Source organism: Scyliorhinus canicula, chromosome 9, assembly GCF_902713615.1.
Source record: "Scyliorhinus canicula chromosome 9, sScyCan1.1, whole genome shotgun sequence".
Lineage (NCBI taxonomy): Eukaryota > Metazoa > Chordata > Chondrichthyes > Carcharhiniformes > Scyliorhinidae > Scyliorhinus > Scyliorhinus canicula.
The window spans coordinates 16507226-16530704 of record NC_052154.1 but is presented as its reverse complement, the minus strand read 5'-3'; the positions used below and the strand labels follow the sequence as shown (position 1 = coordinate 16530704).

Here is a 23479-nt window from a genome sequence, read left to right as displayed (position 1 = left end):
GCCGGCGTTGGACTGGGGTGAGCACAGTAAGAAGCCGCGCTCCGAAAGCTCGTGTTTGAATCAAACCTGTTGGACTTTAACCTGGTGTTGTAAGACTTCTTACAGTAAACCTCGACACAATACACTCAGTCCCCTTCTCCAAGTCATTAATATAGATTGTAAATAGCTGAGGCCCCAGCACTGATCCTTGTGACACTCCACGAGGTGCAGTCTGCCAACCTGAAAATTGCCCATTTATTCCGACTCTCTGTTTTCTGTCCTTTTACCAATCCTTTATCCATGTTAATATGTTACCCCCAACCCAAAAGTGCTCATCTTGCGGAAGAATCTTATTGTCTTATTGAATGCCTTCTGAAAATTTAGATAATGCTTTTTGGTCGCCTTTCCCAAATCTTTCCTTCTGGGGCTTGCTGTCACTTTTCCCTTACACCTCGGAGGAACACCTGGTGGCATTTTGCTGTGCTATAGGTGCTATCAGGTCAGGAGTTGTCACATGTGGCATTTCCCTCCAGGGCTTCGGGAGTGGGGGGGGGGGGGGGGGGGCTGAAGAGAACAGCCTTCAGAAGCACAAGTCCCCTCATGTCTCCTCACACCTCACCCACAGATCAAACCCCCAGTGATAGCTGTCGCATAAATTAGGCTGTAGAGTAATTTTCATCTCATTTGCAGCTGGTTAAAGTAGGATGGTGTTTTTCTTCCCAGAGGGAAATAATGCTATTTGGGGCATGTGATTTAAAACTAATATGATTCAGCACACTTTTTTTTTTTAATTTTAGAGTACCCAATTAATTTTTTCAAATTAAGGGGCAATTTAGCGTGGCCAATCCACCTACCCTGCACATCTTTGGGTTGTGGGGGGAGAAACCCACTCAAACACAGGGAGAACGTGCAAACTCCACATGGACAGTGACCCAGAGCCAGGATCGAACCTGGGACCTCGGCGCCGTGAGACGGCAGTGCCGTGAGGCAACAGGGCTAACCCACTGCGCCACCGTGCTGCCCCGATTCAGCACACTTTTGATAGAATATACAGCAGTAAGCAGGCTATGCAATTGTCTAAAGAATTCACCGCAGGTAATTCAGTTATGAATATAGATCATAGAATCCCCACAGTGCAGAATGAGGCCATTTGGCCCATCGAGTCTGCACCAACCCTTCGAAAGAGCATCTCTACCTTGGCCCATGCCCCCAAACTATTCCCATAACCCTGTAACCTAACCTTTTGGACACTAAGGGGCAATTTAGCATGGTCAATCCAGCTAACCTGCACATCTTTGGACTGAGAGAGGAAACCGGAGCACCCGGAGGGAACCCACACAGTTTTCAGATCGGAGGAGTTGGGACTGTGTTCCTTGGAGAAGTGAAGATTGAGGTTTGGCAGAAGTATTCACAATCGTGAAGGGGCTGGACAGAGTAGATAGGGGGAAGCTATTTCCACTGATGGAAGGACAGAATTACAGAATTCCTACAATGCAAAAAGGAAGCGATTCGGCCCATCTGGTCTGCACCTGACCCTGCAAAAGAGCACTCTACCTAGGTCTACTCCATCCCGCCCTATGCCCATAACCCCAACTAATCTGCACATCTTTGAATACAAAGGGGAAATTCAGCATGGCCAGTTCACCTAATCTGCACATTTTTTGGACTGTGGGAGGAAACCGGAGCACTGGAGAGAACATGCAAACTCCACACAATCACCTAAGGCCAGAATTTTAAAAAAATAATAAATTTAGAGTACCCAATTCATTTTTTCCAATTAAGGGGCAATTTAACGTGGCCAATCCACCTACCCTGCACATCTTCTGGGTTGTGGGGGCGAAACCCACGCAAACACGGGGAGAATGTGCAAACTCCACACGGACAGTGACCCAGAGCCGGGATCGAACCTGGGACCTCGGCGCCGTGAGGCAGCAGGGCTAAACACTGTGCTCCCGAGAGGGGACAGATTTAAGGTAATTAGCAGTAGATACCCGAGGAATATCATTTTCATGCAGCGAATACTTGAGTTCTGGAATGCACTGTCCGATGGTGTGGTGGAGGTTGGCTAATAAACACATTCAAGAGGGAATTTCGATTATCATCGGAGAAGGAATAACGTGCAGGGTTACAGAGAAAAGGCAGGAGAATGACACGGGGTCAAGTGCTCATTCGGAGAACTAGCACACACGCGATGGGCTGAATGGTCTCCTGTGTTGTAACAATTCTGCCATTCTGTGGTACCAAAATCTGAATGCAATTTTTCGCTTTCCTATTTGTGGCTGGCACTGGGCATTGAATCAATCTCCTGGAAATCCTCTGTGAAATCAGTGTAATTCTGACTTTCATCCACCGTGCGATTGTGCAGTTTACGATATCACAGATGATCACTGACTCCCGATGACGTCAAGTTACATCCAGATTAATCACCCAGGTTACAAATGCACAGCTGACAACCTCAACAGGAACTTATTAATGAGTTCCATTTGAAAATCATGTCACCGTGTATTGCATAAAACCGCAGAAGCTGGGGAGTCAGATTAATAGGTTCTGTCTTCATGAAGAGTTTAGCCAATTTAAAATAAAATTATTGATGAGCGCAAGACTCAATGATGCAAATGTCTTTGAAATGCATCGTCATGTCACTTCTGCACAAGTCAGGGCATCAAAATGGCTCGAGGCCATTACCTCCAAACAATAAAAGGCTTTGCAAATGCTAAAGAACAGTTTCCTTGTTAATCATGGATCAAGAGCAACAACTTGCATTTATGTAGCACCTTTGGTCTAGCAAAACATCCCAAGATGCTGCACAAGAGCTCCTGTCACCCAAAATTTGATACTGCGCAGCGCAACGAGACATTAAGATGGATGGTCAATAGTTTGATCAGAAAGGTCAGTTTTCAGGAAGATCTTAAAGGAGGGGAATGTGGTGGAGAGGCAGTGAGGTTTACGGAAGGAATTCCACAGCTTAGGAGGAATGGTGGCCATGATTAAAATTGAGGTTTTACATTAGGAGTTTGGACAAGAGTCCAATTCACATGCCTCTTGGTAAAGGATATTGTGCGGGGCATGAATTGGACACACATCCAAATTCCTGGCATGAAGTCAGAGCATCTTTTCCCAAGGAAGGTATGAAGATATTCACTTTTTCAACCCACCCCCACTAAGCCATCCCATTTTAATGCTGTGGAATATTGTTGTGCCGAGCTACACAGGTAATCTCAGCACTCTGGTACATGCTGGTTTAGCTCAGTTGACTGGTCAGCTGGGTTTGTGATGCAGGGTCAAAGCCAACAGCGCGGGTTCAATTCCTGTACCAGCTGAGGTGATTCACGAAGGCCCCGCCTTCTCAACCTTGCCCCTCCTCCCAGGTGTGGTGACCCTCAGGTTAAATCACCACCAGTCAGTTCTCCCCTTCAAAGGGGAAAGCAGCCTATGGTGATTTGGGACTACGGCAACTTTTTATTTAAACTGCGGTCCTGGATTTGCCTCTTTAAACCTCTCCACCTCTCCTCTCCTCCTTAAAACCTGCCTCTTTGGCTCATCTATTGGCCACCTTTCCCAAATCTCCTCTGTGTCAAATGCTGTGAGGTGACTATTCTAGTGAAGTGCCTTGGGACGTTTTACTCCATTTAAGGCTTTGATTGGATGTAAGTTGTTTTTGATCTGGACTGTGTCCCTCTGAGACGGACTTTCAAAAAAACAGCAGGGCCAGGCAATTATCTGCAGAGTCCTGGCCAACATCGCTAAAACAGGCGATCAAGACACATCTCATTGCTGTGTGTGGGGGCTTGCTGTGCAAGCTGTGACTGTGGTGTTTTCTACATTAAATCGATAACGAAACCTCAAAAGTACTTCATTGGCTGTGAAGTATTTTGAGACATCCTGATTGGTGCTGTGTAAACAACACACTGAGACACGAGGTAAGTACAGAGGGATGCAAACCATGAGGTGCTTGTGGACACCCGAAAGAGTGGTTGACACTTAATAGTGCGAGACCAGTTAACAAGACAAAAGATTTTGGCCACGATTCTCCGCAACCACGATGGGTGGGAGAATAGTGGGAGGTCCGCTCCCGCACCTCCCGCCATTCTCCCACCCCCCCCAAAATGGCATGTCCGGTTTTCCGGCATGCCGCTCGGAGAAACGCGGGCCGCCGTTTTTCACAGAGGCACGCAATTCTCCGACCCGGATGGGTCGAGCGGCCTGTCGTTCCCGACCTGTTCACGACGGCGGCAACCACACCTGGTCGCTGCCGTCGTGAACATGGCGCGCCAGGTAAGTGTGGGGCCTGGGGGGGGCGGATCGGGGATCAAGCACCACGACCGTGCTCGGGAGAGGACGGGTCCGCGATCGGTGCCCACCGATCGTCGGGCCAGCATCTCAAGGGGACGCACTCTTTCCCCTCCGCTGCCCCGCAAGATCAAGCCGCCATGTCTTGCGGGGCGGCTGAGGGGAAAGACGGCAACTGCGCATGCACGGGTTTGAGCTGTCCAACCCGCGTATGCGCGGCTGACGTCATTAGGCTCCGCCGCGGCGTCATTCTTGGCGCGCCGGGCCTTGAAGCCAGGGACAAGGCCCGGCTGCCGAGTTTCCCGGTACGGCCCGCCTATCCCCCCGGGTAGGGGAGAATAGGGGGCCGGGAGAGGCTTCCGATGCCGTCATGAACCTCTCCAGGTTACACAACGGCGTCGGGCCTTGCGGAGAATTCCGCCCTTTGTCTTTTTTAGTGGTTCATTCAAGTCAATATTTCAGTGGTAATGTTTAATTCTGGGAAGTTTGTAGTTGTGAAGGTCAGGTAATTACAATGCTGGGTTTTAGAGATTGTCCAAACATGTTAAAAGAAAATGGCAGTTCAGAAGATAATCCATGTTTACTTAATAGAGTCAGAGTAGAAGAGATGGAGCCATAAAACAGCAGGTGAGCTTACTTAGCTGAATAATTGAAAATGAAATGAAAATGAAAATCGCTTATTGTCACGAGTAGGCTTCAATGAAGTTACTGTGAAAAGCCCCTAGTTGCCACATTCCGGCGCCTGTTCAGGGAGGCTGGTACGGGAATCGAACCGTGCTGCTGGCCTGCTTGGTCTGCTTTAAAAGCCAGCGATTTAGCCCAGTGAGCTAAACCAGTCCCTAATTGGTGACGTGATGTGTAGTCCAGAGAGATCTTTTATTTTGGGACTTAGAGCTAGATCAGCGAACCCTGAAATGCTACGTCATCATTGTGACGGGCAGAGCTTAAGAAGGTTCTCTGAGGGCAGCACGGTGGCCTCGTGGTTAGCACAACCGCCTCACGGCGCCGAGGTCCCAGGTTCGATCCCGGCTCTGGGTCACTGTCCGTGTGGAGTTTGCACGTTCTCCCCGTGTCTGCGTGGGTTTCACCCCCACAACCCAAAAATGTGCAGAGTAGGTGGATTGGCCACGCTAAATTGCCCCTTAATTGGAAAAAATAATTGGCTAATCTAAATTTTAAAAAAAAAAGAAGGTTCTCTGATTTTAATTTATTTGTATGTTTTCAGGGGGTGGATTGGTTGCAGTTTGCACCTCATGCGGTTTGCAGCTCACAGGGAAGCTGCGAAGTCCTGGGGAGCTGAGAAGGTGATGGAAGGTCACTGGTTCCATGAAAATGAAAAAATGAAAATCGCTTATTGTCACGAGTAGGCTTCAATGAAGTTACTGTGAAAAGCCCCTAGTCGCCACATTCCGGCGTCTGTCCGGGGAGGCCGGTACAGGAAGCCAGGCAGTTAGGGCTCAGAGAAGCCCTGGGAGCTATTTCTAGGTCTGAGCAGCCAGGAGACTGGAATTTGGAGAAATCCAGGGACAGTGCTGATGTAGTGATGCTACTGATCTGTGAAAGAGCTGAAATTGTGCCTGTGATTAATGTTAGAGTGCAGCTTTGTGAATCCTGTGGAATGAAGTCTCAGGACACGTGCAGTTGAACGATTCGAAATCGTTGAGGCATTCTGTGTTGGAGTGACCTTTGAGGGAATTCAGAGGCTAGACCTTGGAAAGTGAGTGATTAAATCCCTTGTGAAGGAGACAGAGTTTTAATGAGGTATAATGACCCTCAGTGGACACTGACATCTGGGTGGCTTGCTTAGAAATCAATGGAATCTGGCTTGATCACTTCTGCCATTTAATATGCTGTGTGGGGGCGGCATGTGGCGCAGTGGACAGCACTGGGACTATGGCGTTGAGGACCCAGGTTCGAATTCTGGCTCTGGGTCACTGTCTGTGTGGAGTTTGCACATTCTCCCCATGTCTGCGTGGGTTTCACCCCCACAACCCAAAGATGTGCAGGTTAGGTGTATTGGCCACGCTAAATTGCCCCTTAATTGGAAAAAAAAATTGGGTACTCTAAATTTATAAAAAGAAATAATATGCAGTGTGGTGTGTTTGACCACAGTTTGTCAGTTAATTTGTATTTACCTTGTGCTAACTCTGAATGGTAGACTATAAGACAGATATTGTAGATTGTTTTACATTGCTGACTTTGTGTCATAAAGGTTATTTTGTTTGCTTAAATAAAGGTTACTTAGTTTGCTTAAAAGTGTGGAATCCTGTGGACTTATTAGTTGGTAGCTGGGATTTCAAACTTTGCCTCCTTCAAAACAAAAAGTTACTCTTCCACAACCAGATCGCTGAAATGATTTGAGCACAGGATCCAGACTGACAGGAATGGAATTGAGCTATCAAATTGCCATGATTACAAGGGGCTGAATGGCCTTCTGGTGTTTCAGTGACACGCCAGAGAATGCTGCCTGGTTGAAGATGCCACCTTTTGTTTGAAACATTATACTGAGGTCCTATATACCCACGCCACTATTCGAAGAAGAGCAGGGTAGTTCTCCTGATGTGCTGGCCAACATTCACCCCTCAACGAACATCACTGAAAACAGGCCATCTGCTCATCATCTCTCTGCGTAGGTGGGGCTTTGCTGTGTAAAAATTGGCTGCTGTGTTTGTGATATTTCTAGTGGACTACACATCGGAAACAAAAAGTAATTCATCAGCTGTGAAGCATTTTGGGAGACCCTGAAGTTGTAAAAGGCGCTATACAAATGCAAGTTTTTTCTTTTTTCAGAGAGGAATCAGGTAAAGGAAACTCTGTTGTGAACATGCCCGTGGTAGCTCGCGGATTCTCATCTAGAGTTAAACCCTTTGTGCCAAACAGCTTTCGGCCACCAACAAGTCATCAGGGAGATGCCTAAAATGCAAGAAACTCTCCAGTCTAAGTTGCAAAGGAAAAAAGAGTGACAGTGACAAGCCCCTCCTCTGCACACTGCAACTGTGGGAAAAGGCACTGAGCGCAGACAAGCCACACAAAATGGTCATTTCAAAACCAGCAACTATCTCCTTCCACTCTGCAACCTGTAGTTCCACAGATTCTACCCCTAGCCTTTTAGGATCTTCTGGATTGTCACCCCGGTCAGGTTCTCTATTCACGTGCTCCTGTTATCGCCCGACCATCAAAGAGACACGTTGTTTGCATTTAAAACAAATACATTTTGCAGTTAATGCTGTGAAATCCAGCTTTCAAAAGAAAAAGAGGCACATAGCAAAAACTCTTCTGCACAGTATATAATTCGGTCTTTAATTGCCCGGGGGCTCTGTATCCTGATTTTTAATGTTGTAACGGTGCCAACCTTATTTTGAAGTCACATTGAAACTACAAAGGGGCACACAGGCGCGATTAGGAAATCGTGACCCAGGAGTGACAGTAAGACAGTGGAATGCAAAATGAATAAGCCATAGGTTAAAAATACACCCAGCCAGCGTGCTGCAGTGTAACTCTTACACTATTAGCACAGGACTTTCCTCCAATAGGTTCTTTTTTTTACTCTCTTCCAGGGTCCTCAGTATTTAACCATGTCGAGGAAACAGCTCCCTGCATTGTTACTTCAACAAGTAGCAAAGGGCAAAACTTTTTTCTTTTCCACACTCAGAAAATCCCCCGTCTCTTTATCTTCAACAAAGAGAGCAGAGAGGCGCTGCCAGACATAACTTCCCCCTTTTAGGTCAAGTCACTCAGTGACAACTTCCCAAACAACAACAACAACAACAAAAAAGCAACAAGCTTTCTCTCACCTGCAATCAGGCTCCCACCATCAGCTGCAACCCAATGAATCCCCAATCGTGCAGTAAAGCTCTCTCTCTGTCTCCCTCAATATGTGTGGAGCTATCTATATATTTATATATATATATAGATTGACACACAGTCGACAAACAATTCTGTATTTAATTTTTTTTTTAAAAAGCAGAGCAGAGGAACCTCTGGGGCTTTTTCTCCTCACACTCTGGCCTTACTCACAGGAGGAAAATCAAGGACTGGGAGCCAAAGCTGACACAACAAAGGACTAGTGAAAACAAAAGGAACATATGGCTCTAGTAGCAAAAGGCCTGTAAATTAAACATAAAGAGGAGATTAGATAATGAATGTGTATTCACATGCAGAGTTTTGCCTGAGGTGGAAGCTACCATCCCAGTTGTTGGGGGGGAAGGGGGGTGGGGGGGATCTGTCAGCGCTCACAGGAGAGATTTTGAGCACAAAGGGCCTCCTCGCCTCAAACCCAACTTTAATGCCCCTCATTATTAACCCCACCCGGGTAGGTCGCCAAGGTTTCATTTGTACAGCGATGCTGAGTTGATGTCGAGCTGCCAGACTGGAACTACCTGCTCTGTAACATCCACTGCTCCAACGCAGACTGCCAGCTGCTGTGGGCATATGCATAGTTGGACTTCTAATGCCTAATAGGATTATAAAACTCTACTTCTTTCTGCTGGGGTTTGCGACAAGCCACTTGTACCCCCGGCCCACCGATAACTTGTCCTGTCTAATTCGTCCCCTCCTCCAGCAACCCTCCCCTCTTTTTTTTTTGGCTGCTGTTTGTTACTCTGTTTAACAAATGCACAATTCATTTTTCTTTTCCAGAGAAACTGCCCATTTGTTTCCGAGAATGTGCCTTGACATTCTGACAGAGTGTTAGACAGTGGAGACAAATTGACCTCCTTCACAATTTGGAGAGGCAGGTGAAGGCTTCACGACACAAAACACTTGGCACCATTTTCCTTTCATCGTTTCAGCTGCCCAACACGTGCAACTTGCAACTAACGTTTCATTTATTACAGCGCCCTCACTTACCCTTACACACACGGTCACTATAACACGCCGCGCATAAGGAAATGGTTTGCAGCAGGCGAAACTCTGGAATTCCTTCCCTATCCGTACTGCCTCTCGACTTCTCTTCCTTTAAGAGCCTCATTAAAACCAGCCTCTTTGACCGAGGTTCTGTCCATATATCCCAGTGTTTCCTTACGTGACTCAGTGTCAAAGGCAAAGACACTCCTGTAAAGCATCTTGGAACAATTTATAGAATCATAGAATCCCTACAGTGTAGAAGGAGGCCATTCGGTCCATCGAGTCGGCGCTGACCCTCTGAAAGATCACCCTATCGAGGCTCAAGCCCCCACTCTATCCCCGTAACCCAACCTAAACTCTTGGACACTAAGGGGCAGCTCAGATTGACCAATCCACCTAACCTGCACATCTTTGGACTGTGGGAGGAAACCGGAGCACCCGGTCGAAACGGGGAGACTCACACAGACAGCGTCCCTGCCGCTGTGAGGCTGCAGTGCTAACCACTGCGCCACCATGCCGCCCCATTTCTTCATTGAAGATGCTACTAAATGCAAGTTGTTGTTGACAAGAACATTAGTAAAGCCATTCAGCCCCTCAACAACTCTTTCTTGAGCTGAACCTCATGGCAGAGATAGTCGGGTGTACAGAATCCTAAACCATACATACTTAATTGGCTGTTAAGTGTTTTGGGACTGACGTAATGTAAAGGGCACTATCTAAATGTAACTTCTTTCCTTTCAATCCCACCATGTTCAAATTGGCTCCACATATGTGGGTCAATATGATACTTCCCCAGAGACTTCATTCATTTGTTTTTTTTGGCATTAAATACATGCCTTGAACTTGGCACAGCCAATCTTCAAGGGGACCTATAAGCAGAGAAATGCGTAGCACGGTAGCACAAGTGAATAGCACTGTGGCTTCACAGTGCTGGGTTCCAGGTTCAATTCCCCACTGGGTCACTGTCTGTGCAAAGTCTGCACGTTCTCCCTGTGTCTGCGTAGATTTCCTCCGGGTGCTCCGGTTTCCTTCCAAAGATGTGCAGGTTAGGTGGATTGGCCATGCTAAATTGCCCTTAGTCCAAAAAAGTGAGATGGGGTTATTGGATTGGATTGGATTGGATTTGTTTATTGTCACGTGTACCGAGGTACAGTGAAAAGTATTTTTCTGCAAGCAGCTCAACAGATCATTAAGTACATGAGAAGAAAAGGGGATAAAAGAAAATACATAAGAGGGCAACACAACATATACAATGTAAATGGGTTACAGGGATAGGGTGGAACTGAGTGCTTAAGTGGGTCAGTGCAGACTCGATGGGCCAAATGGCCTCCTCCTGCACTGTACGTTCTATGTTCAAACATCAATCTGTTATTTTTTAAATGTTACCCACAACTTAAGATGTATCCCAGAATCAGTAAATAAACATTTTATTTACTTTACTGGGCTGAGTTGACTGGATGTTTTGAATAGCTATCAGATGTTGCACAGGCTTGTAGCTGGATGGAGTTCTGGGTTGGGCTCTCATTTAATGATTTTTTGCAGATAAGACTTTGCCATTGGATCAATTAAGCATTGATGTCTTGGGTGCTTAACTGAAGGTTTGCTGGATTAAAGCATCCTTCCTGTCCCTGATTCCCTTAATGTTCCTGACATTCACCAATGAGGTCCTCACCCTATGTGTCCCCAGGCTCTTCCTCTGCCCCATCACTGGAGTCATCCTCCCTGGCCTGTGGAGCTGCCTCACTTTCCTCAGCCTCCACTGGGTCTCTCCTTGCCAGAGGCAGTTTGTGCAGGGTGCAGCGCGTGACAGCTATGAGGGAGACACGCTCTGGGGAAGACTGCAGTGATCCCTCAGAACAGTCCAGGCGTCTGAAATGCATCTTCAGCAGCCCAATGGTCCTTTCCACCACAGCCCTTGTGGGGGCATGTCTCCTGTTGTATCTCTCTTCAGACTCAGTTCTTGGGTGTCAGAGTGGGGTCATCAGCTGCTCTTCAAGAGGAGAAGCACATGATCAGTTAGTGCAGGGCAGCAGGGTGGCCAAGGTGTGGGAGGCCTTAAGAGTGCTCTGAGAGCAGCCCACAGAGACAAGAGGCAGCTCGCCCACCAGCATGGCGTGCATTTGCCTTGTCACCCGGGAGCTATCTATCCAATCACGCGGGAGCCATGGACAGCCTTGGTTCCTGCAAGGTGCAGCAAGATGTAAGCACCAAGTGAGCTGCCAGGGTAACAGGCACAAACTTGGGGGAACCATGTCCTGGGGTCACAGACAATCTGAACATTCATTGAGTGGAACCCCTTTCTGTTGATGAAAGCACCTGGCTCACATGCTGATGCCTTGATTGCCATATGGGTGCAGCCTATAGCACACTGGCTTAGGTCAGTTGGCTGAACAGCTGGCTCATGCTGCGGAGCGAGGCCAACAGCGTGGGTTCAATCCCCGTACCAGCTGAGGTTTTTCATTAAGGCCCCACATCTGGATTTCCACCCCACTTTGTGTGAAAAGGTGATTCTGGATTTTACTCCTAAAAGGCACAAGTCCAATTTTCAGACTCTACCCTTCCTGCTTTCAATTGACTCCTTTATTCTGCTTTATGAATCTTTGATATATCCTTGCTGTGGCCTGATGTCTAAACTGAAGAAAATATTCCCAGCTTGGGTCACTGTCTGTGCGGAGTCTGCATGTTCTCCCCGTGTCTGCGTGGGTTTCCTCCGGGTGCTCCGGTTTCCTCCCACAAGTCCCGAAAGACGAGCTTGTTAGGTGAATTGGACGTTCTGAATTCTCCCTCAGTGTACCCGAACAGGCGCCGGAATGTGGCGACTAGGGGCTTTTCACAGTAACTTCATTGCAGTGTTAATGTGAGCCCACTTGTGACAGTAAAGATGATTATTATATTATACTCCAGACGGGGTCTGACCAAGGCTTTGTCCAACTGAAGCATCACTTCCTCCACTTTGGATGCCAAACCCATAGAGATAAAGGCCGACATTTCATTATTCCTTTTGGGTTAACCTCTGTACCTGTGCACCTGCCTTTACTGTGTTTTGAGTATTTGGACAGTCAAATCCTTGCTTAGCACCTTCACAGTCCCTGACAGAAAACGTCTTGGCTCCAAAGTGGATGATCTCACACTTTCCCACATTAAACCCAATCTGCAAAGGCCCTGACCGCTCATTCAAATTGCCTCCACCCCTTTGTAACCTTTTGCCTCCACCAACAAAATTTAAATGTCAATCCCTCCCACAGCCAATCACCACCCCCACCCCACACATACATACACACACAGCGTAATGTCACCTGCAAACTTAGATATACAACACTTCATCCAAGTCATTGATGAAAATGTTTAAAAACTGGATCCCCCAATACAGGTCCCCAACGAGCATCACCCGTCACATCCTGTCACTCAGAGAATGTTTCCTTTACCCCCACCTCTCTGTTTATCCCTCCCAACAAATTACTAACCCACGTTGTGGGCCGTTCAGCCCTCAAGCCTGGCCCGTTAATCAATGAGATCATGACTGATTTGTGACCTAACTCCCTATACCTGCCCTTGACCCATACCCCTTAATACCTTTGCTGAACAAAAAATTATCGAATGCAGGTTTCAATTTTTTTTAAAAATGTTTTTATTTTTATTTATTAAAAATAATTTAGAGTACCCAATTCATTTTTTCCAATTAAGGGACAATTTAGCGTGGCCAATCCACCTACCCTGCCCATCTTTGTGTTGTGGGGGCGAAACCCACGCAAACACGGGGAGAATGTGCAAACTCCACACGGAGAGTGACCCAGAGCCGGGATCGAACCTGGGACCTCAGAGCCGTGAGGCAGCAGTGCTAACCACTGTGCCACCGTGCTGCACGTCGCAGGTTTAAAGTTAACAACTGATCTCTTGTTGCTTTTGTGTAGACCTTTTGTCAAATGGCTCCTGGAAATACATATCAGCAATATCCATAGACTCTTCCTCATCCACCCTCCTCAATATTGCCACTAGATTATGAGTCAGACATGAGCTACTTTTCACAGATCCAAGTTGGCTCTCTCTGACCAGCTCATATTTGTTCAAGTATTCAGTCCCTCTCCGCATGGCAGCTGCCACTGAAGTTCCCACAAATGGCATTAAACTGGCAATTCTATCTTCTTCTGCTCCCATTTGCCTCAGTGACTTGTCAGGGGGGAGGTTCCAGCATGGTTAAGGTTTAGGTGTGAATGAAGGGATTGTAAACCGCGACTGTCGTCTCAGCTCTTCCATAAACCCTTTTGGCGCTTTCTGTTATGCACTCCTTAGATATTTGATATACCGTCAGCAGAACGACCTTACAAAGCCGTTAATGATCCCAAGGGTTGGAGCTGAACCACAACAGACATCGCGGAGCCAAACTGGAACTGATGAGCACCTCCTTCTTTGTTCCAGCCTCTGTTATGTCACATGGGACCCAGACCTTGTGGAAGGACCCCAGCTGCAGACAGCGGCAACCCCCCAGGACGAATGTGGGTGCTTCGCTAAGACTGGCCCTGCGGGGATGCCTTTGTTTCTCCCAGTAAGCAACCCAATCTCAGGAAGAGGAAACCAGAACCACCCCAACTCCAGATAAAAAGGATAGAAGCAGAAAATACTCAGGAGGTCAGGCAGCACCTGTGGAGAGCGAAATGGAGTATTAGGCGGAAACTTCCGACAAACTGACAAAGTGTCACCTTCAGCGAGAAATTCAGTGCGATTCCCGTCGGCCCTGTTGGCCCGGGCCGCAATTTTCAGACACTTTGAAAATGATTTTCTCCGCCTGAAAAACGCTGCACCTGAGGCGTGAGATTTGCTCACCCCAGGGTTTAATCTGAACACTTCAACGAAGCTGCATCTAAACAGCTCCACGGCACTTTCACTCACTCAAACCAGGAGGATGGCAGCAAGGAAAACATAGCCTAAGATTTACGGAGGGGGCCCGCAGGACCTGACCTCCCACCAGCTTCCTCAAACTGCCCCCCCCCCTCCCCCCCCCCTCCACCCCCCAGCACTCCTCATCAGAACCCCTCCCTGCTTAGGCACAGTGACCACAAAGGCTAGGTGCCATTGGCCAGGCGTCCAATACACATTATCCCCATTTGTATTCCAGCAGGAGAAGCTCGCCCACAACCACCGTGAGTGAGAGCAAACAGATGGTGGATGCCTGAGCTGATGATTCTGACTCCGTATAAGATGAGAGCCACGGAGCCCGCGGGATAGGAGCAGGAGCGGCACCTGCACTGAGAGCGAGGCGGATATGCGAGAGAAAAGTGAGGAGACTGGGCAGCAGGCACTCAAGGACTCTCCAGCCTCAGCACCCTGATGAGTAAAATCCCTGCAACCTTCCTCCCCATGTCACAGTGGGGCCGTGACATTTTGGGGTGGTGAGGTGATGTGGTGAAATCCATGCAGACACGGGGAGAATGTGCAAACTCCACACGGACAGTGACCCAGAGCCGGGATTGAACCCGGGTCCTCAGCATCGTAGGGAGCAATGCTACCCACTGCACCCACATGGTGTCCCCAGTTAAAAGGAGATTTCACTGCAGAGTTTGAAATTATTTTTTGTTGCATAAATTTAAAGTACTCAAATAATTTTTTCCAATTAAGGGGCAATTTGGCATGGCCAATTCACCTACCCTGCACATCTTTGGGTTGTGGGGGCGAAACCCACGCAAACACGGGAAAAATGAGCAAGCTCCACACGGACAGTACCCAGAGCCGGTATCAAACTTGGGACATCAGCGCTGTGAGGCAACAGTGCTAACCACTGTGTTGCCCCGTGTTTGAAATTATGAGGGCTTTTGTAGTAATAAGGAAACACTGTTTACACTGACAGATGGGTAACTGGCTGTAGGGGGGGGGAACACAGATTTAAGATAATTGTCAAAGGACCTACAGAGGGAGATGAAGGGATTGTTTAATGCAGTGATTGTTATGATGCAGGGCAATGCAGACTGTTTGATTGCTACCCCTTCCATGAACATTCAATTCCTCCACCACCGACGAACAGTGGCCAACATGTGTACCATCTGCAAGCTGCACTGCAGGAACTCACCAAGGTTCCTTAGGAAGCACCTTCCTCTCAGGAAGCTCCTCGTCTCTGTGGCGCAATCGGTTAGCGCGGTCGGCTGTTAACCGCAAGGTTGTTGGTTCGATCCCACCCAGAGACGAAGTGTTATCCCACCCCCGGATGAAGTGTTTTAGGGCAGCACGGTGGCACAGTGGTTAGCATTGCTGCCTACGGCACTGAGGACCCGGGTTCGAATCCTGGCCCTGGGTCATTGTCTATGTGGAGTTTGCACATTCTCCCCGTGTCTGCATGGGTTTCACCCCCACAACCCAGAAAGATGGATTGGCCACGCTAAATTACCCCTCAGTTGGAAAGTTGAATTGGGTACTGTAAATTCATAGGGGCTGATTTAGCACACTGGGCTAATTCGCTGGCTTTTAAAGCATACCAAGGCAGGCCAGCAGCATGGTTCAATTCCCATACCAGCCTCCCCGAACAGGCGCCGGAATGTGGCGACTAAGGGCTTTTCACAGTAACTTCATTTGAAGCCTACTTGTGACAATAAGCGATTTTCATTTCAAATCCACGGCCGCTACGATTCAGAAGGACAAGAGCAGCAGATACCTGGGAACCCCACCGCCGGGAGGTTCCCCTCCAAGTCGTTCACCATCCTGATTTGGAAATATCTCACCGTTCCTTCACTGCTGCTGGGTCAAACCTGGAATTCCCTCCCTAACATCACTGTGGGAGTACCTACACCTCAGAGACTGCAGCAGTTCAAGAAGTCAGCTCACCACCACCTTCTGAAGGGCAACTAGGGATGGGTAATAAATGCTGGCCTAACCTGCGACGTTCACATCCCGTAAATGAATTTTCAAAAACCTGGAATACATTGCCGCAAAGGCTGGTGGAAGCGGATTCAGCGATAAGAGTTTGAAAGGGAATCGGTATGTACTTGAAGGTGATGAATCTGCAGGGCGATGAAGAAATAACAGAGGAATGGGACTAATTGGATGGCTCTTTCAAAGATCTGACGCAGACCAATACAGCCCTCTAGGAACTTGGCGGCAGACTTCAGGACCACCCACACCAGCCGTGTCACCCATCCCAGAAAGCCCCTTCCCTTACCGCCTCCCCCACCCCGGACACATCCCGAGCCTCTCACCAAATGGCCTTGAACTGTGTTGTCTAATTTTGAGTCATGGAGTTGTAGTCAATCTGGTGAGTTTACATTTGGATTGCCATTGCTTGACCCAGACCCAGGAGCTGGCTCAGGCGACATGGTATGACACTCAATATGAAAGCAGTCGCAGGTGGACTATGTCTGCCAGCCCCACTAAGTGAATTCTCCTTCTTTGGCAGTCTCTTGGGATCGAGGATGATTTGTTTCCATTCTGGTTTGATGGGTTCTGAGATGGCTGATCAGTCCACTGTGCGATCTGGAGAGTCTACCACATGCAGAGCAGGTGCTCCTTGAAGGAGCAACGATGAGATGTTTGGAGGTTTGTACATTCTCTCCGTCACCTCAACTGTACCTCTCCATGCTTCCATGTCTCTGCTGCCTTTTTGAATTAATCTTCCCCATTTTGGTCGGTCGCAAGGCAATTCCTGCACTGTCACTGGGTCAAAAGCCTGGAATCCCTCACTACCATCGCTGTGGGTGTAACTACACCTCAGGGACTGCAGCGGTTCAAGAAGGCAGCTCACTCCCACCTACTCAAGGGCAGCTAGGGATGGGCAATAAATGCTTGCCTAGCCAGCAACGCCCACATCCCATAAATTAATAGAAGAAAATTTGGAACACGTTGCCTGAAAGTGTGGTGGAAACATGAGTTGACATGCATGTTTGACCCCTTCAGGGATGTTTGACCTCTTCAGGGATATTTGACCCCTTCAGGGATATTTGACCCCTTCAGGGATGTTTGACCTCCTCAGGGATGCTTTGAGACATCCCAAAAGTATTTCCATTACCCTCCTGGAAGTCTCCTGCCAGGGCTGAGTTCTGAATGGAGCAGTCGCTTTGGGATTCTGGTGTCGTACATACGCTTGGCATGTCCCACTCAGTGGAGCTGGTTTTTAGTGCATTGCCCTCGATAATGGGCATATTGGCTTGGGAGTGGACGCTGCTGTTGGACCACCTTTCCTGCCACCGGGTCTAGAGGATCTTGCGAAGGCACCGCTGGTGATATTTCTCTAATGCAGTGAGGTGTCTACTGTGTGTCATCCAAGTCTCCAAAGCATATAGGAGCATGGGGATCTCTGCTGCCCAGCAAAACCATGACCGTAATCTGGGTTGTGGTCCTGCTCCTTAAATATTCTTTTTCTCGGTTCGCCAAAGGCTGAACTGGTGCATTGGAAGCGATGATGCTCTTTGTGTCAGTTAATAAAAAGATTGGAAGATACGGATGTGCCAAAAAAGTTTTGATTCTGCAGCGAGGGGTCTGGGGACTGTGTGATCTCTTGGATTAGACACAGGCCTTTGGTGTTTAGCAACAGTCAGTTTAATGGCACAGTCATAGTCCAAGATGCTGGTGTGTTTGCGCATTGTGTAAAAAGGCAGACAGATTGAATACTGCATGTGGTGAGGTTTGCTGTTCAGGACACTGGTGGGCTGTTAGAATCATCATAGAAAGGGCAGCATGGTGGCGCAGTGGTTAGCATTGCTGCCTCATGGCGCCGAGGTCTCAGGTTCGATCCCGGCTCTGGGTCACTGTCCTTCTGGATTTTGCACATTCTCCCCGTGATTGCGTGGGTTTAACTCTCACAACCTAAAGATGTGCAGGGTAGGTGGATTGGCCACGATAAATTGCCCCTTAATTGGAAAAAATGAATTGGGTACTCTAAATTTTTTTTTAAAAGAAAGAATCATCATAGAATTTACAGTGCAGAAGGAGGCCATTCGGCCCATCGAGTCTGCACCGGCTCTTGGAATGAGCACCCACTAAACCCACACCTCCACCCCATCCCCGAAACCCCACCTAACCTGAGGGCAATTTAGCGCGGCCTATCCACCTAACCTGCACACCTTTGGACTGTGGGAGGAAACCGGAGCACCCGAAGGAAACCCACGCAGACACGGGGAGAACGTGCACAGACAGGGACCCAAGCCGGGAATGGAACCTGGGACCCTGGAGCTCTGAAGCAATTGTGCTAACCACGGTGCTACCTTGCTACTGTGTCCGTCGCCAAGTTCAAATTGTCGCCACACAACACTGAGGAAAGCCACCTCTTCAGCAGCAATGTCACCGTAGGCGGTTGCATCATCTAAAGGACTGTCAGCAAAGTTGAGGCTGTTATTAATAGCTGCACTGTAGGCTGACCTATTAAAAGGGGTCCCGATAGTGACATTTACTCTTTATAGGAACCATGCTTGTTAATTGACAGCAGAATGACTAATAATACAGTCGGAGTGAAATGCAGCTGTGTGTACCCGACTACTTGGAGGCTGACCCTTGTTCACAGGCCCCTATTATAGAATGACAGCTTCCAAACAAATCACTGTTACATCTGTCACTGGAGCTGATCTAGAGGGGGCGGGGAGGCAAGGCGAGCTAAGCAAGGACAGACTCACGTTTACTGAGACTAGTCCAGGCCCCCAATCCCCCACTTTCTTTAATTCACATTCCGTCCCACGCTGTCTGCCCAACTCCCCCCCCCCCCCCCCCCCCCCCCCCACCACCCCCTTTCCGGAAAATGCCCCAAACCCGCACCCTTCCTCCCAATCCCAGAAGGACCAAGAATACAGGAGGTACCGCAAAATGGGATACCAAGGAATACAAAAGAAGCCCCATCTCTCTCTCCTCTCCCCTCCGCACCCACACTGCCACCCAAGCCCAGTTACTATGGTACCCGGCCCTCACTTCACCCCAGTCTTGCCACCTTCCAACTCTCTTCTCCTTCAGGATTTCAGGCCGAGAATGTCGAAGCACGGGCCTTTAACCACTCAAGTGGCAGCAGAAAAAGCAAAAACGCTTAAACTCACAGAACCCCATCAGTGTTATTTACAGTCCCACATGTTTAAAGAAGCTCTTCTTAAAACGAGACAAGATAATCCAGGATAACATACATAACGCAGGACCGAAATGGAATACATCCATTTAATTCTAATTTGCACTCCTATTGTCTCTCAACTGTGTGATAAATCAGCATAACGAGGAATTGTCCAGTATTGTGAGAAACTACTTTGCCCCGTTGGTAACCATGGCGAAAGTAAAAGACAGGCTAAAACCATGAAAGCAAGGAAAATAAAATGTTTAATACAGCAGCTCTTTTCTGTGAGACTGCCTTTGGGAGATATACAAAAAGTGACTTACGCTGAAAAACATCTGAAAGAGGTTCATTTTTTTTTTTGCAAAGTACTTATAAATAACACCACATGTTACACCAGAGACTATTTACAGGGAAGGGAAGGAAGTGTTATAGAGTGAGCACTTTGTGTGGGTTTGCAGAGTGCTTTTAAGGCACTTATATATTGCATGAGATCGGTGCTACGCTGTTGGTTTCTCAAAGTATCAGCCCCACACAACTGGCTGGAGGAGGTCAAACTGCTGCTGCGCCATAACCCTGGTGCCCTGGTTACGTCATTGGACATTAAGTGCCATTACCTGCCGCCTCTGCCAAATCCCACCTCCTACCAGAGGTTCCCCGCCCCCACCCCCGAGACCTAACCAATTTTTTTTAAAAATAAATAAATTTAGAATATCCAATTCATTATTTCCAATTAAGGGGCAATTTAACGTGGCCAATCCACCTAACCTGCACATCTTTGGGTTGTGGGGGTGAAATGCCAGTCACGCTGGGGGCACAGGTTCCTGCTTGCACGCGTGCATGGTCAAATTTGTACTTACAAGTGGTCCCTCTCCAAAGACTTGGGCACATAATCGAAGCTGATACTCGAGTGCAGCACGAAGGGGGTGCTGCATTGCTGGGGAGACCGGGGGGGGCAACTTTTGGGTGAGTTGCTGTGTGCGATTTGGTTGTTCAATTAAGTATCTGAGCCTGAGGGCAGCACGGTGGCCTAGTGGTTAGCATAACCGCCTCACGGCGCTGAGGTCCCAGGTTCGATCCCGGCTCTGGGTCACTGTCCGTGTGGAGTTTGCACATTCTCCCCGTGTCTGCGTGGGTTTCGCCCCCACAACCCAAAAATGTGCAGAGTAGGTGGATTGGCCACGCTAAATTGCCCCTTAATAGAAAAAATAATTGGGTAATCTAAAATTTAAAAAAAAAAAAAGTATCTGAGCCTGGAGTGCAATCACTGCTGATTATTGTTTATAGCCTGGGAAGAGCACTCGACCCAGCTCTGCCCCAGCAGGGCACTAAGGTCCTCTTTCCAATGCCAGCAATGTCCTGAGTTCCCTGATGGAGATTGCCAGTCAATCCTGAATTAGGGATCCAGAGAAGAATTTTTTTTCCCACAAGAATTCCAACAGGTTCCCCCCGCTACACCAGGGCACAGGGTGGAGAGGCTGCTCTCCATCCCAACAGGATCCGCCTTCGGGCGATCAACGAGGCAAAGGCTATGATATCTGCCTCTGCACCCGTTTCCAACCCTGGCTGATCCGACACCCCGAATATGGCCTCCCGTGGACCCGGGTCCAGTTTCACATGCACCACCTTGGAGATTACCCTAAAAACCTCCTTCCAGTACTCCCCAAGCTTTGGACAGGACCAAATTATATGAACGTGATTAGCAGCCCCCCCCCCCCCCCCCCCCCCCCTTCCAGCAACGTTCACCCACATCTTCTACTCCTTCAAAGAATCGGCTCATCCTCGCCCTCGTGAGGTGTGCTCTGTATACCACCTTCAGCTGTATCAGCCCCAACCTCGCGCACGAGGTGGAGACATTTACACAACAGACCCCTACTCTATAACCTCTCCCAACTCTTCCTCACACTTTGCTTTGATCCCTTCCAGTGGTGCCTTATCCTCTTCCAAAATAGCTCCGGAAACCGCCGACACTACCCCCTTCCAGCTCCTTCAATCCTGCAAGCCAAAACCTAAGAAATAAATCTTTTAGCGTCTTAATCCCCTTCTCTTCCCATTTCCGGAAATTTCCATCCCACCTCCCTGGCTCAAATCTGTGGTTCCCCTGAATCGGCATTTCCCTTGGCCCTGCCCCCAACCCGAAGTGTTGGCGAAACTGCCTTCAGATTTTCAATGAAGCTATTATTACCGGACTCCCTGAGTATTTCCCAGGAGCTGCTCAGGTGCATTCCTGCTGTACATTACATTCTGCCCCGGGCTATTCCCTGGGAGTGCCTAATCCTGAAAGGGAAGACTTGAATTCACCAGCAGGCATTCAAACCCTCACCTTGATCAGTGCAACAACAAAAAAAAAACAAAGAAGAAAATCCTTCCTGACAGCACAGGGTGCAAACCTTTTTGTCTGCTCTGTGTTTCATTGCTATAGGATCCCTTTACGGCAGAAACCCAGCCCAGCTAACCTGTCCAGACTTGTTCCCAGCAGCCTTGCCACATGAACGCTCATTTGTTCTCCGTGTCCCTCAGCAAATATCCTACTTCCCCTCCTCGATTTGCTAATCCGACATAATCCCAAAAAAGGTGAGAGTGTGCGTGGCCAGGCTATTCAACCACGGGGGCTATCACAGCCCTCGGCCGGGATTCTCCGCCTGCGTCAAAAGCGGTGTGAGCGACTCCAGCGTCAACGCGCCCCCAGGCCCAGGCATTCCACCCCTTCCTAGGAGGCTAGTACGGCACCGGAGTGGTGTTGGCTGCTCCAGCGCTCGTAAACCAGTGCACCACGGCCGGCGCGGGACTACGCATGCGCGCCACGGCAGCACAGGTCCACAGGTCCGCGCATGCGCGTGGGTTGCTGTCTCCGCGCCGGCCCCCGGACAATATGGCGGAGCCCTACAGGGACCCGGCACGGAGGAACTGAGCCCCCCCCCCCCCCCCCCCCCCCCCGTCGGAATTAGCCCACTTGACGATCGGTAGGCCCCAATCGCGGGCCTGGCCACAGTGGAGGTCTCCCCCCTCCCGAAGCCAGATCCCCCCCCCCCCCCACCCCGCAGCCAGAAGTCCGAGGTCCCGCTGGGTAGGACCGTACATAACCCACGCAGGCAGGACTCGGCCGAACACAGCGGGCACTTGGCCTGGCGAGGCATGGAGAATCGCCGGGGGGGGGCCGCTTTCGATGGCCCCCGACCGACGCGGCGACAACCCCGCGGGTGCGATTGGCGCCGATTCTCCGGTCACCTCAGAATCGGCGGCCCGGCGTCGGAGCGGCATGGCGTCCCCCCCCCCCCGACAATTCTCCGACCCGGCACAGGATCGGAGAATCCCATCCGTGGTATCTGCAGCAGCACCCATGGCCGATGGATGACAATTGGGAAACCCAGGGCAATCCAAACAAGAAAGACTTGCATTTATATGCTGCCTTTAACCACTTCAGGATGTCTCCAAGTGCTTTGCAGCTGGTTGAAAACTTTGGAAATGTAGAACTATTAATATGTAGGCAATGAAAGGGATTTGCGCCAGGGACCGGGTTCGATTCCAGCCTCGGGTGGCTGTCTGTGTGGAGTCTGCACGATCTCCCCGTGTCTGTGTGGGTTTCCTCCGGGTGCTCCGGTTTCCTCCCACAGTCCAAAAGATGCACAGGTTAGATGGATTGGCCATGATAAATTGCCCCTTAGGGCTCGGATGCAACATTCCCTCAGGACCGCACTGGGAATATCAACCTGGAATTTGTGCTTCAGTCTCTGAGGAGTGCAACTTGAGGCCGTCACTTTCTAACTCTGAGGCGGCAGTGGTACCTGAAGTGAAACGTGACAATGACATGTGCCCGCCACAGTGACGGAATCAGAGACCCCCCCAGACCCCCCCCCCCCCCCCCCCCCCCCCCCAGCCCCACCGAGATGGCTCAGCCAGTTCGCGGGTTAACTTGCTGACCTACTGTGGGGACTCCAATCCTACTGCACGAGTGCATGGAAACCAAGCCCAAAAGGCTGACGCCTTACGCGAAGTCTGCTCCAAGTGGCTGCGCAAACCTTAATTGCGTTCGACTGAAAGGATTTAGTAATTAGTTTGGAGCCGGACCCCTGGGGGGATGGGGGGGGGGGGGGAAGAGAGAGCTTGAGAGGGCGAGAATCCACTACACGAGCTTCCAGATGTTATGCAGCAGGACAGATCAACACCTTGCCTCGACTGCAAACATGCCCTATTTGGGCCTGGACCTGTTCACGGACCAGAGACCCGTCGCACCGCTACTCCCCACAGGAGGAAATCTGTCCTCGCCCCGAGGTGTCAGCTAACAACCCGCAGCAGCAGGGAAACATCAGTGTGCATTAAATTATGAAAGGCTTCGCATCCCGCTCCAGGGCTGGATTTGTT

General features: G+C 49.3%; 1 protein-coding gene and 1 non-coding gene across 6 annotated transcripts in view; one reads left to right on the top strand and one right to left on the bottom strand.

The window, feature by feature from the left end:
• The window catches only part of gse1 (Gse1 coiled-coil protein), a 663550-nt gene that overhangs the window by 468344 nt on the left and 171727 nt on the right, over positions 1-23479 (bottom strand). Inside the window, exon 1 of one of the 5 annotated variants that reach the window (XM_038806282.1) lies at positions 8064-8270. The exons of the other annotated variants lie outside the window; for them this stretch is intronic. The gene's annotated coding sequence lies outside the window, so the exon portion shown is untranslated. Of the gene's footprint in view, positions 1-8063; positions 8271-23479 lie in introns of those variants that run through there. 5 annotated transcript variants of the gene reach the window in all.
• Positions 15217-15290, top strand: trnan-guu. Its single transcript has one exon. It is a non-coding gene; the product is annotated as a tRNA-Asn (tRNA).